We start from the raw sequence: 14,800 nt of genomic DNA on the forward strand, positions 1-14,800 counted from the left end.
ATTTATCTATGCTACAGTGGCCATACATGCTTATGTAAATGATGGATTTCTTTTCCTCCCTCCCTAGAGGAACAATTGATCTATAGTCGAGAACCTAATCATTCAATAGGACACTCACTGAGAAGTTCATTTTAATCTATACTTGGAAATACAATTGTAAACTATAATTTGCATCTCTGTTTTCGCCATGCAGTCCCATAATTGGATCAATCAAAATACTTTGAATTCATGTACCCCCTTACATCAGGGGCCCCCTTATATTAAAGTCAGCTGTAGGATTCCTCCCTTACATCACAATTCCTCATCAGAGTCTCCCCTTCCATTAGGGGACCCATCAGTGTCCTCCCTTACATCAGAGTCCCCATCAGAGTCTGCCTTAGGAGTCCCCCTTTACATAAGAGTCTGCCTTAGGTCTCCCACCTTTTATCAGGGTTCCCCATCAGAGCATCCCTTACATCAGGATCCCCATCAGAGCCCCCCTTTGCATCAGAACCTGCCTTAAAAGTCCCTCCTTACATAATAGTCTGTCTTAGGTGTCCCCTCGTACATCAGGGACCCCCATCAGAGCCTCCCTTCCATCAGGGTCCCCCATCAGAGCATCCCTTACATCAGTGTCCCCCCTTCCATCACGATCCCTCCTCAGACTCCCCCCTTACATTAGAAGTGGAGACCATAGGCAGCCTCTGCAGACCTCAATCCTCAATCAGTGCACATTGTGGATCCAACTTGTGAGACCCCAAGTCACATGACATGTGAAATCCCATGTTAGTCAATGAGCGCTGTCTTAGTTAGCACTACTGAAGTCTCTCCGACTTCCTGTAGTACTTCAAGGTGACTTCCATCCGACTTGTGCCTATAAACTTTAATGGAAGTCGCCTCCAAGTCGGATCCTCATCTATATTGATGTGATTTGGATCCAACATTACAGGAAGATTACCCAGGCCTTCCTGAAAGTTGCTTCAGAGTTGCTTCAAAGTCGTACTCAGGTCTCCTTGTAAAGTCAAAACTGTAAGTTGCGTGACTTTGAGGCCGTAGTAGTGTGAGCCAAGACTGAGGCTACACCACTGACCCTTAGCTGCGGGCCGGATACAACTTTGTAGCAGGCTGGATGTGGCCCAGGGGCCGTAGTTTGGAGATCCCTGATCTGGTTTAAAAAAATCCAACACAAACTTTGTAATGAGTTCACTGTAAATAATAATATAAATATAAAGACTTATAGAATTAGTTACATTTTATTGACAGATTTGCAACATTTAAAATACCAATTTAAATCTCATGTCCAATGAATATTCTTTATGAGAAAACCAGAGCGCAGTCTGTGTTATGGGGAAACGTTCATATAAATGGTGGAGAGAAGAAAAATGGACGTGAAATGCTCCAGACATCGCTTAGTCCAACCTCATGGATCCTTCAGGGCTGTCTGTCTGCCAGAACTCGGAGTTTCTGCAATTATTAATCCATCGATCAGGAACACTGAATTTTTTTAGCTGATGTGTATTATTTTGGCTTTGTGGTGTCCCCAGATTCACTGATTATGTGTAGTGGTGATGTCACTTACAGTAACCCTTTCCATACCTTGTAATTATTTATACATGCATTTCACACCATTAGCCAGAGCACCATGGGGGCCCCAAATACCAGGATATGCAAATATTGACTTGTTAAAGTGAAGTCATAGGCTGGCCCTTCTCCCTGCATCACTATTGGACCCTGATGGGTAACCTCAGTGACCAATATACAAGGTATGAGGGGTATATATACCAGATATTTATTATTAATATTATTATTGTCATCATGCAGTGCTTAAAATCATGTATGTTGTATAAAGAACACGGAGCCATTGCCTTCAGCCTCTACATCATAAGAGCTTGCACTCTAATAGCCCTCCAAATTAATATACTTTTAGTGTACATTTGTATAGCTCTGACATATACCATAGTGCTGTACAGAGAACATAGAGCCAGTCACATCAATCTCTGCAACAGAGGAGCTTGCACTCTATTGTGCCTACCATAGTCATACACTATTAATATACATTTATATAGCTCTGACATTTACCGTAGTGCTGTACAGAGAACACAGAGCCAGTCACATCGGTCAGATAAGCCCACATTCCAGTCATTATGGCAGATTGTACACCTGAATGTGTTCTATGTGTTGTTTTATACACATGTTGGGCCTCCTGTCCCCGATTCCCGGTTGTGCAATCCCTCCACTGGAGACTTATGGATGTCTGGCCTTGTCCATGCTGTGTGTATCCAGCGGAGGATTGGAGTGGACAGTCAGGGCTGGACACAGCTCAGCTCCTCCGTGTGATTCACGTCCTGTGGGAATATGACCCTCATACAGTGCCAAGAAGCCGGCCCCACCTGGGAATAATTAGGAGGGATGCTATGTATGAATCATGGCCCAGTGCTGAATTCAATGCCTCATTGAAACACATAAGACAGATCATTGACCTATGCTCCATCCCTCCTCTTCCCTCCACTCTCCTTTCTCTTTTTTTTCTCTCTCTCTCTCACCCCTGTTCATTCTTTCTTTCTTTCTTCCTTCCTTCCTTTCTCTTCTCTCCCCAACATCAGATCTGAATATCACACTCTTTAACCTTTTTCTCTCTCTCTTTCTCCCTCTCTTTCTCTTCTTTCTTTCTCTCTCTCTCCGTTTCTTTCTTTCTTTCTTTCTTTCTTTCTTTCTTTCTTTCTTTCTTTCTTTCTTTCTTTCTTTCTTTCTTTCTTTCTCCCTCTCTCTTTTTCACTCTCTAGCTCCTCTTTCTCTTCCCTTCTCTCTCCCTCTTCTCTTTCTTCCCCCCCCCTTTTTCTCTCTCTTTCTCTCTCTCTCCTTCATTCTCTCTTTCTCTCCTTCTTCCTCTCTCTCGTTCTTCCCTCCTGTCAGATCTGAATATCACACTCTTTACCCTTTACCCTTTTTCTCTCCATCGTTCTTTCTCTCCCCCCCCCTCTCTCTCTTTCTTTCTCTCTCTCACTCCCCCTCCCTTTTTTTTCTCTCTTTCCCTTTCTCTCCTTCTTTTTCTCTCTGCCTCTCTTTCTCTCTCTCCTCTTCATCTTCTCTCTCTTTCTCTCTCTCTCTCCCCCTCTCTTTCTCTCTTCTTTACCTTCTCTCTCATTCTCTCTCCCCCCCTCCTCTCTCTCTCTCTCCTTCTTTCTCTCCTCTTCATCTTCGCTCTCTGTCTTGTCCCCCCCCCCCTCTCTCCTTCTTTCTCTCTCTCTCTCTCTCTCTCTCTGTCTCTCTCCCCGTCAGACCCGAATATCACACTCTTTTCTCTCTCTCAGCCTCCTCTCTGCGTTGGTCTGATATTCTGTCATGTGAAGTGAGGTGAGAAGCAGTGAAATGGAGTGAAGTGAACATAAACAGACAATCATACGGAGGGGAATTTTTAAAAATCGAGCTTCTCCTTCTAGTGATTGGGCGCCTGATGTGAACACCGGCTCCTCTTCTCCCCCACTCCTCACTCAGCACACTTTTGGGGTCAGGCTCTAGAACAGCGGTTCTCAACCTGGGGGTCACGACCCCTTTGGGGGTCGAACGACACTTTCCCAGGGGTCGCCTAAGACCATCGGAAAACACATATTTCCGATGGCCTTAGGAACCGAGACACCGCTCCTCTATCCGTCTCCAGGTGTGGGCGGGATGACATGCCGCCCCTGTCATCTGGACACACCCTCGAGATCCTCGTCGGTGATTGGCCGCTGGAACTGTAGCTCAAGAGAGGCACACAGGCGGCCAATCACCGGCGAGGAGGTGGAGCTTGGAGAGGAGGAGCCGAGCGGCACCGCGAAGATCGAGCGGGTGAAGAGGAGGAGAGCGGCCGGAGAAGGAAGACATCTGACAGGTAAGTGTCTGTACCATGGGAGAGGGAGGGAGCGAGCCCAGGCTGGAGCAGGGGTCAGCAAGGTAAGTATCATTGGTGTCAGTGGGAGGAATAGTGCCCCATCATTGGATTCACTACTACCAATGATGGGGCACTATTCCTCCCCCCACTGACACCAACGATGAGGCACTATTCCTCCCCCACTGACACCAACGATGGGGCACTATTCCTCCCCCCACTGACACCAACGATGGGGCACTATTCCTCCCCCCACTGACACCAACGATGGGGCACTATTCCTCCCACTGACACCAACGATGAGGCACGATTCCTCCCCCCACTGACACCAACGATGAGGCACGATTCCTCCCCCCACTGACACCAACGATGGGGAACTATTCCTCCCCCCACTGACACCAACGATGGGGCACTATTCCTCCCCCCACTGACACCAACAATGGGACACTTTTCCTCCCACTGACACCAATGATGGGGCACTATTCCCCCCACTGACACCAATGATGGGGCACTATTCCCCCCACTGACACCAATGATGGGGCACTATTCCTCTAACTGACACCAATGATGGGGCACTATTCCTCCCACTGACACCAATGATGGGGCACTATTCCTCCCACTGACACCAATGATGGGGCACTATTCCTCCCACTGACACCAATGATGGGGCACTATTCCTTCCACTGACACCTATGATGGGGCACTATTCCCCCCACTTACACCTATGATGGGGCACTATTCCCCCCACTGACACCAATGATGGGGCACTATTCCCCCCACTGACACCTATGACGGGGCACTATTCCTCCCACTGACACCAATGACAGGGCACTATTCCTCCCACTGACACCAATGACGGGGCACTATTCCTCCCACTGACACCAATGACGGGGCACTATTCCTCCCACTGACACCAATCACGGGGCACTATTCCTCCCACTGACACCAATGATGGGCACTATTCCCCCCACTGACACCTATGATGGGGCACTATTCCTCCCACTGACACCTATGATGGGGCACTATTCCTCCCACTGACACCAATGATGGGGCACTATTCCTACCACTGACACCAATGATGGGGCATTATTCCTACTACTGATACCAATGAAGGGGCACTATTCCTCCCATTGACATCAGTGATAGGACACTATTCCTCCCACTGACACCAATGATGGGACACTATTCCCCCCACTGACACCAATGATGGGGCACTATTCTTCCCACTGACACCAATGACGTGGCACTACTCCTCCCACTGCAAAATTACAGTTATGAAGTAGCAACGAAAATAATATTATGGTTGGGGGTCACCACAACATGAGGAACTGTATTAAGGGGTCGCGGCATTAGAAAGGTTGAGAACCACTGCTCTAGAAGTACAGTGCCATGTTCCTGCAGATTAGGGCTGGCGGTGTGGGGGCCCCGTGCCACACAATACGATATAACTACATACTAAACACATAACACACTACATTTTATCTTCAAATATTACACTTGACAATGTGTCTGTGTAAAGTTAATCCTCTGGATGAGGAGGCCTATCTGTCATTAGAGGAAGGTTAAATCTTATTGCCATCCTTGGTTGCAGCCAAATGGGAATTTTTTTGGCAGAAGGCCTATTGTTCATTAATTCTGAGTAGCATTAACACTGCCGCTGGGGATTCACTAGGGGCTTATATACACAGACAGACTAGTGAAATATGTATGTGTGACTACTGGGGGGGGGGGGGTATTTTGGTAGTGGATTTGCTATGGAAGGTTTTCTCCTCTCTTGTCTATGAGTCCCTCTCCTGGAAGGCACAGCAATATGTAGAATGAGCAGAAACTTGATCCAAGCCAGACATCCAGCATTGTGCCAACACACACTGCTATATGTACAAACAAACACACACGCGCCCTTCTAAAGGGACTAACAGATGCATGTAACAAAACACACAAATGTACACAGACACATCCGCAAACACTGCAACATGGTAAAACTACATTGCAAACACTAAAAAACACACAATGCAATACAATGTTCTGCAAACATATACTGTACATACATGTATAACCTGTAGGGATTTGTGTTCATTAGAAAAAAAAAATATCCATTTGACCGGCTGCTATGCTATATCCTAATCAGGACCAAAAATTAGGGACAACTGTAAAAGGATATAACAAGTAAATATACTATGACATTGATTAATTGTGTATTGCTTCCTATATTAGATCACACCCTGTACAGGATTGTGATGTATATTTAATAAGTGCAAATACGGTATAACAGGGAGTAGTGATGTCATAGCAGCCGGTCAAATGGATATTTTCTTTTTTTTTTCTTTTTCTTCACAAACATGGTGGAATTCGATCACTTGGGACTACCTGACATGATGACAAAATGAATGGGATTGCTGAAAGGCATGAAGTGAGGCTAAAAATGTGCTTGTTTATATTTTTGCTAATGGTAACAGTTTTCAGGAAATTAAAATGTTCTAAAAATAGACATGTTGAACCTTAGTACAGTATGGAGAAAATAAAAGTATTCTGATTTGTTATGTTGGTGAAAAATAATAATAACAACACCATAAATAATGAAGATAATGAAATGATAATGAAGATAATGATGATGATGATAATAATAATATTAATAATAATAAAAAGAAGATGAAGAAGAAAAAGAAAAAGAAGAAGAAGAAGAAAAAGAAGAAGAAGATGAAGAAGAAGAAAAAGAAAAAGAAGAAGAAGAAGAAAAAGAAGATGAAGAAGAAAAAGAAGATGAAGAAGAAAAAGAAGAAGAAGAAAAAACATTATTAATATTATTATTAGTAGTAGTAGTAATATTGGATTATTATTTTTATTTTTTATATTAGTATTAGTATTCAGTTATAAGTAGTAGTTGTAGTAGTATAAGTAGCAGTAATAGTAAAAATTATTTGTATTAATAATAATTGTAATAATATATTATGCAATGCGCAGATTTAGTATTTATATTGTAAAGAGCTAAGCAAACTGTTGGCACTATATAAATCCTGTATAATAATAATAATAATATCTTGCCCACTGAAGACATTTTTTTGCCTTGTTTTTTTAGTCTTTTTAGTTAGCCAATAAATTATACCACTTTAACTAATTATTATTATTATTATTTTGGTTGCCATTTTTTATATTTTTCATTTAAATTAAATTTTTAATGTAATTTTAAATTCAAATATTGTTGTTGTTTTTAGAGATGAACTATCATAAATGCACTCCAAAAGCAATCTGTATCTGTAAAAAAAAACAAAAACATTACACCCACCTATTTTCTTTTTTCATTCTCCCATGCCAGGGTGATCTTGATTGAGTCTCATTTTTGATAGGGATCATTGGTTTTTTTTTTAATATAAACATAAGCAAAAAAAATCTTTGCATAAAAATCTGAGTTTGATATTTTTTTTTAACTTGGTTGATAAAATGTAAGGTTGATGTTAGCTATTTAACATGCATTATTATTTTTATTGATAACATGATGATATTCAAATATCAGTTGCAAACAAATTGATTTACAGTTTGAATTCTTCTTCTTTGTCTTTTTCTTGTTATTACCATATTTTAATTACCAGTCATCACCAATCTACATTTTCTGAAGGCAGTCCTAAATCTTAGACTATTACTAGGTTTTTGGTATTATCCTAATATCTTTGTACGTCCTGCAACCCACGTTACTCCTGATATTAAAATCATTTATAAACAACAAATATTTTTGAAATAGATCTAAACTTTTAACAAAAAAAAATATTATTTTTGAAATAAAATATAGAAAATAAACCAGTATTGTTATAAGTAAATCTATAGTTTAATTTTTTTTTCAACCACTTAAGGTTTTATATATGATATATCATTTTTTTAAGTTAGTGATGTAGATTTATGTATTCCAGGGTGAAGTGATATGTGTATTTACTCCGATCATAGAAGCTGGAGCGCCATCTTCTGTTCATTCCTGACTTATCTGTGCTGCAAAAAAAAAAAATTCCCTTTAAAAACTTTAAATCAAGAATGTCAGAGCCACCCAGATTAGTAAACATGTGTCATATCCTGACAGTTACATGAAAGCAGTTTTGGTAGAAAAAACTGCGATATTTTGTCTTCCTGTATGCAAAAACTTGCCCTTTTTGGTACCTTATGTTCTGTAATGCGTCCAGCTCATTAAATGCTTTCTGATGATGAGCCAATATTACAGTAGGAAGGAGGTCAGCCATGATGGCTCTAAGAGGAAAAATATTTCAAAAGATTTTGGTTTACATATTAAACACATTAAAGATGAAAGCCACCAAGCAATGTATAAACAGTTTTTATCCTGTTCAGTTTTTAACACACAAATACACTGAGTGTAATTTTTCACAACTCTATATTTGCAAATGAAAATATAACAAGGAGCATTTTATATATATATATATATATAGATAGATAGATAGATAGATAGATAGATAGATAGATAGATAGATAAACAATGTAGTTTTTAATTAGATCATCTGATGGCTAACTAATGAAGTAAAATAAAGCTTGTGAAAGATTTCAGAATAAAAGTAGATTTCCTTATTTCTGACTATGCATAGAATTTTATTTCAGTTTCCAAACTTAAAAAATATATATATAATTTAAATTTAAGGGTAATGACAAAAAACACAATTTTGATGTATAAAAATGTGAGATATATGAAATTGTTAAAAAGCTATGTTTTGTGTCTATTACGGGTTGCTTTTTTTTTCTTATAATTTATTTATTTTATCAGAAAAATGTTATGTTTTGTCAATAATGTCAATATAAAAAAAATAAAATAAATAAAGGTTTTTGTTCACAATGGGAATTTAACATCATCAATGTGTTTTATCATTATTTATAAGTAATAAATAAAATGTTTGTATTGTTTTACCTCTTTTATCATATATATATATATATATATATATATATATATATATATATATATATATATATATATATATATATGTATATATATATATATATTACATATTAATATTATGAAATGCAAAACCATTGATGACTGAGTTCTTAAAGAAATTATTTAATGGATAGTATTGACTGTATATATATATATATATATATATGTGTGTGTATATATATATATATATATATATATATATATATTACATATTAATATTATGAAATGCAATACCATTGATGACTGAGTTCTTAAAGAAATTATTTAATGGATAGTATTGACAAAGAAATTAGCTCTAAAATTGTAAATACAGGATACTGTAAATAGATTTATTTACTGTTATAATTCTATTTATAATATTATTTTCATCTGTGACAATAAATGCTATATCTTTGCACTACATTTGAGGTTACGATGTTGTCATTCATTAAAGTACCTAAACATTTCCACTTCAATTATAGTATAAGAAACAGTTTAAAGTATACTTAATATTTTATGTTTTAGGAAAAAACTAACTGTAAAAATATTTATCTTGGCATATATAGGTTTCCTGAAGTAATAGGTTATACCTAATTATTTTTGGAATATTTGATTCTTTTTTTTATCAGTCAACGGTTTGCATAAAAAGTCAACTTTTAAACATTTAGTAATGTTTACATATCATTATAAGATTCTGCTTTATTGTTTTTAAACTTAGAAATATTTAATTTAGAGTACAACTGAAAAAAGAAATAAAATGCATTTAAATGTATATTTAAAAAAATCATGATGTGACAATCATTATTATCAGTATTAAATTTCTTTTATTACAAAATCAGTTAAAGTTGATAGACTTACTTCTTGGATACGCTTCTGTGTTTAATGTCTTCTGATACCCTGTACTTCAAGAATATTTACCAGATTTCTAAGTCATTAACTTGGGGATTAAAAGAAAAATACATGTTAACACCTACATTAAAATAAAAAAAATAAACTTGAAAAATCAAAAGACATAAAGGCAACAAAACTGTTTTAAAAAAAGTAATGAAACAAAAAGTGAGATTAAAGAAATACTTAAAACTGTACTTACAATGAACGTTCCCAGTGCTCTCCCTTGTCTGTCATCCTCCACACACTCAAGGAAATGTGTTTTCAGAATCAGAAATTAAAGTTTGGAATTTGTCAAAACCGCTCTCTTAGACAAACACAACGCACACACAAATAGACACATTTCAATCGCCTCTTTTTTTTTTGCACCCTACAGCAGACTGTGTTTCTAGTACTTAACAAATCCCTTCTATGAAAACACAGCCTCTATAAATCTGCCTTTTTATAGGAAAGCCTTGTTGATGAAATTAAATAATTGGGTAAAAAAAACACACTTTGCCTAAATATGGAAGTTGTGTATTTTTATTTCTCAGATGGTGTTATTTTTGCAGTTTTATTATTTACATTGTAAACAGTTGGGTTGTGAAAGCAGTAAAAAAAAAGAAAAACTTTTCCAGTTTACTAGGAAAATACATTAACCCCCTAATACTCCAGGCCACACTCACATCGTAATTGTTACTACAGATCTATGCACAAATGGAAATGTTTTATCTCTAAACAAAAATTAGTAATTTTTCCAGTGACCCAAGGAAGCTCAATACCTTTCTATGGAATCAGTTTAAAGGAATATTTTCACCAGAAAAAAAAAAAGCCCTTGAGAATGCAGAAGGTCACTAATTAGGAAAGCTTCCTTTGAATGTATCAATGTTCAGATTAATGTTGCAAGGTGATATCACACAAAATTGTTATGGGTGCAGCAGCCTTGAATAATTTTATGCATTGCAGTGTCCAAAGATTGAAGAGTGTCTACAGTTCACAACTCCAAGCAGCATTTTTTTTTATAGAGACAAAAAGTGAAATAATAATAATATTTATTAATAATAGTTGGATGGTTGTCTACTAAATGTTTCCAAGACAAATAAATACCCACCATCTGAAGATGAAGTTCTCAGGCATCGTTCAATAATTTTATGCATTGTAGTATCCAAAGATTGAAGAGTGTCCAAAGTTCCCAACTTCATGCAGCTTTTTTTTCATGGAGACAAAAAGTGAAATAATAATAATATATTTATTAATAATAATTGGATGGTGTCTATTAAATGTTTCCATGACCTATAAATACCCAACATATGAAGATGAAGTTTTCAGGCATCTTTGAATAATTTTATGCACTGCAGTATCCAAAGATTGAAGAGTGTCTAAAGTTCCCAACTTCATGCAGCTTTTTTTTTTATGGAGACAAAAAGTGAAATAATAATAATCTATTTATTAATAATAATTGGATGGTGTCTATTACATGTTTCAATGACCTATAAATACCCAACATATGAAGATGAAGTTTTCAGGCATCTCTGAATAATTTTATGCACTGTAGTATCCAAAGATTGAAGAGTGTCTACAGTTCTCAGCTTCATGCAGTTTTTTTTTTATGGAGACAAAAAGTGAAATAATAATATATGTATTAATAATAATTGGATGGTGCCTTTTAAATGTTTCCATGACCAATAAATATCCAACATATGAAGATGAAGTTTTCAAGCACCGTTGAATACATTTATGCATTTGCAGTATCCAAAGACAGAAGAGAGTCTATGGTTTCAAAATCCAAACAGCTTTTTTTTTATGAAGACAAAAAATGAAATAATTATAATGTTTAATGTTTAATTGGATGGTGTCTATTAAATGTTTCCAAGACCAGTAAATACCCACCATCTGAAGATGAATTTCTTGGGCATCATTGAATAATTTTATGGACTGCAGTGTCCAAAGAATGAAGAACGTCTAAATTTCCAAACTCCAAGTAACTTTTTTTTTGCAGAGACAAAAATTGAAATAATAATAAAAATCATGAATATAAATATTTGGATGGTGTCTATAAAATGTTTCTATGACCAATAAATATCCTCTATCTGAAGACAAAGTTCTCAACCACCTCCATTCTCACATGGGGTCATCTGCTAACTTCACCCTCTATTACTTTTTGGGGCAAACAAACCCTCCATCAAAAACCGAAATAAAAGTCATCAAAGTTGCTCATTTTTCACAGTTCTACATTTGCAGTAGAAATGTAAAGAATTAATTTGAAAAAATAGCCATCCTAATATTGACCTAAGAAAGCATCCACTCTTCCCCAAACCATCCCCAAACCCAACATTCAAGCCATGTTGTAGCTTTTAGCAGGATGAACTTTTTTTTTTTTTAAATTAGTATAACAAAAAAGGTAAAAAAGAATACTTAAGCCATTGTAACTACTTGGTCCACATAAACATCCTTATTGGACAAAAAGTAGGAGAAAAGCTATTCAGTTTTTAAAAATGGATTGTGAAATTATAAAATAAACAAGCAAATACAATTATTCTGTAAAAATAATATTTAATAATTAATAATTTAAAGACATGTCTGACATGGGCAGTGCAGTGGCTAAATGGTTAGCACTTCCACCTGGCAGTAATAGGGTCGTTGGTTCAAATCCCAGCCACGGCACCACCTGCCTGGAGTTTGCATGTTCTCCCTGTACCTGCGTGGGTTTCCTCCAGGTACTCCAGTTTCCTCTCACACTCCAAAGACATGCTGGTAGGTTAATTGGCTCCTGTCTAAATTAGCCCTAGTATATGAATGTAAGTTAGGGACCTTAGATTGTATATCCCTTGAGGGTTAGGGACCGATGTGAATGTACAATATATATGTAAAGCGCTGCGTAAATTGACAGCACTATATAAGTACCTGAAATAAATAAATACATGTTTAATAAAATGACCAGGCCAACACGATTTTTCCGTAAAAATAATATTTAATATTTAATAATTTGACATGTTTAATAAAATGACCAGGCCAACACGGTTTTTCTGTAAACATAATATTTAATAATTTGACGTTTAATAAAATGGAGAGGCCAACACGGTTTTTCCATAAAAATTATATTTAATATTTAATAATTTGACATGTTTAATAAAATGACCAGGCCAACACGATTTTTCCATAAACGTAATATTTAATATTTAATAATTTGCCGTTTAATAAAATGACCAGGCCAACACGATTTTTCTGTAAACATAATATTTAATATTTAATGATTTGACGTTTACTAAAATGACCAAACCAACACGATTTTTCCATAAAAATAATATTTAATATTTAATAATTTGACGTTTAATAAAATGACCAGACCAACACGATTTTTCTGTAAACATAATATTTAATATTTAATAATTTGACGTTTAATAAAATGGCCAGACCAACACGATTTTTCCGTAAACGTAATATTTAATATTTAATAATTTGACGTTTAATAAAATGACCAGGCCAACACGATTTTTCTGTAAACATAATATTTAATAATTTGACGTTTAATAAAATGACCAGGCCAACACGATTTTTCCATAAAAATAATATTTAATATTTAATAATTTGACATGTTTCATAAAATGACCAGGCCAACACGATTTTCCCATAAAAATAATATTTAATATTTAATAATTTGACATGTTTAATAAAATGACCAGGCCAACACGATTTTCCCATAAAAATAATATTTAATATTTAATAATTTGACGTTTAATAAAATGACCAGGCCAACACGATTTTCCCATAAAAATAATATTTAATATTTAGACGTTTAATAAAATGACCAGGCCAACACGATTTTCCCATAAAAATAATATTTAATATTTAGACGTTTAATAAAATGACCAGGCCAACACGATTTTTCTGTAAACATAATATTTAATATTTAATAATATGACGTTTAATAAAATGACCAGGCCAACATGGTTTTTCCATAAAAATTATATTTAATATTTAATCATCTGAAATGTTTAATAAAATGACCAGACCAACACGATTTTTCCGTAAAAATAATATTTAATATTCAATTAGTGGGCGTGCTTGTATAAAATCAACAGGCCCGAACAATTATTCTGTTAAATAATATCTAATATTGTTTTTGTATTAAAGTTAGTAAATAGCAATTAGAAATATAATTAAATACCCTTTACCTTACAGATCGTGTTTCCCAGATCTGGGATCAAACAAGTAACAAACATATTTTTCCCCTCCAGACACAACAAATTGCCAGAAGAGACATTGCACTAAAAGTGTTAGTTTAACATGGAGGTACTAATGCTGTTTTTACCACTCTGAATATTTCTGCCTGACCACACCGGGCCAAATTAAGTCCAACTGGAGGTGGGTGTCTTGTCTCGTTTTTTTTTTTTATTATTATTGCTTTGTAACTTATTACCCACCTATTGCTTTTAGCTGACACAGTCTAACAGACTGTAAAAAAATTTCACTTTGAATATCAATCTGACATGTCAGAAATTTGTGACAACCGTACAAAATAGCGTGCAAAACTGTCGCCCGAAATCAGCCCTAACTCTGTGACAAGCCAGGGCTGATAGTTATCGTCTCCACAAATCTTTGCACATCCTGTACTGTTCTTAAGCTGAACGCTGCGGTTTTCGACAGAGCAACATAAAATGACCACATAATCACATAATGTTCAGAAAAACTCTAAATTATAAAGGAACATTTTTGATTCACTGGTATATAATTGAATTTCCCAACCTATCTGTATGAATTTAAATTAAAAAAGGAAAAGTTGGAAATTATTTTTTTTTTTTTGCTACATTTTTCCATGAAATAATTCCCAGTAACAAGTAAAACCAATAAGTAAATTCCTAATGTACATGAGGAGAACCTAACCATGAATTCCAATCTAAGGTTTAGAACAGTGGTGTTCAAACTGCGGCCCGGGGGCCAGATGTGGCCCTTTGCTTGCCTTTATCTGGCCCTTGGGGTACTATTCCTCCTACTGAAACCAACAACCAGGGCATAATTCTTGCATTGACACCAACAATGGGGAACTATTCCTTCCACTGATACCTATGATGGGCACCATTTTGCCCACTGACACCAACAATGGAGAACTATTCCTCCCACTGATACCTATGATGGACACTATTCTGCTCATTGACACCAACAATGGAGCACTATTCCTTCCA

The 14,800-nt window shown here is 36.1% G+C and overlaps 1 long non-coding RNA gene across 1 annotated transcript; it reads right to left on the minus strand.

The window, feature by feature from the left end:
* Positions 1-1,213: 1,213 nt before the first annotated feature.
* LOC149435243 (uncharacterized) lies at positions 1,214-10,060 on the minus strand. Its single transcript, XR_016308529.1, has 5 exons — positions 9,841-10,060; positions 9,609-9,687; positions 7,991-8,077; positions 7,131-7,825; positions 1,214-1,443 (listed from the first exon to the last, which is right to left on the minus strand). It is a non-coding gene; the product is annotated as an uncharacterized LOC149435243 (long non-coding RNA).
* Between the last annotated feature and the right edge of the window lie 4,740 nt (positions 10,061-14,800).

Source organism: Staurois parvus, unplaced genomic scaffold, assembly GCF_062004578.1.
Source record: "Staurois parvus isolate SC_StPar_1 unplaced genomic scaffold, SC_StPar_1.0 ptg001570l, whole genome shotgun sequence".
Taxonomy (NCBI): Eukaryota; Metazoa; Chordata; class Amphibia; order Anura; family Ranidae; genus Staurois; species Staurois parvus.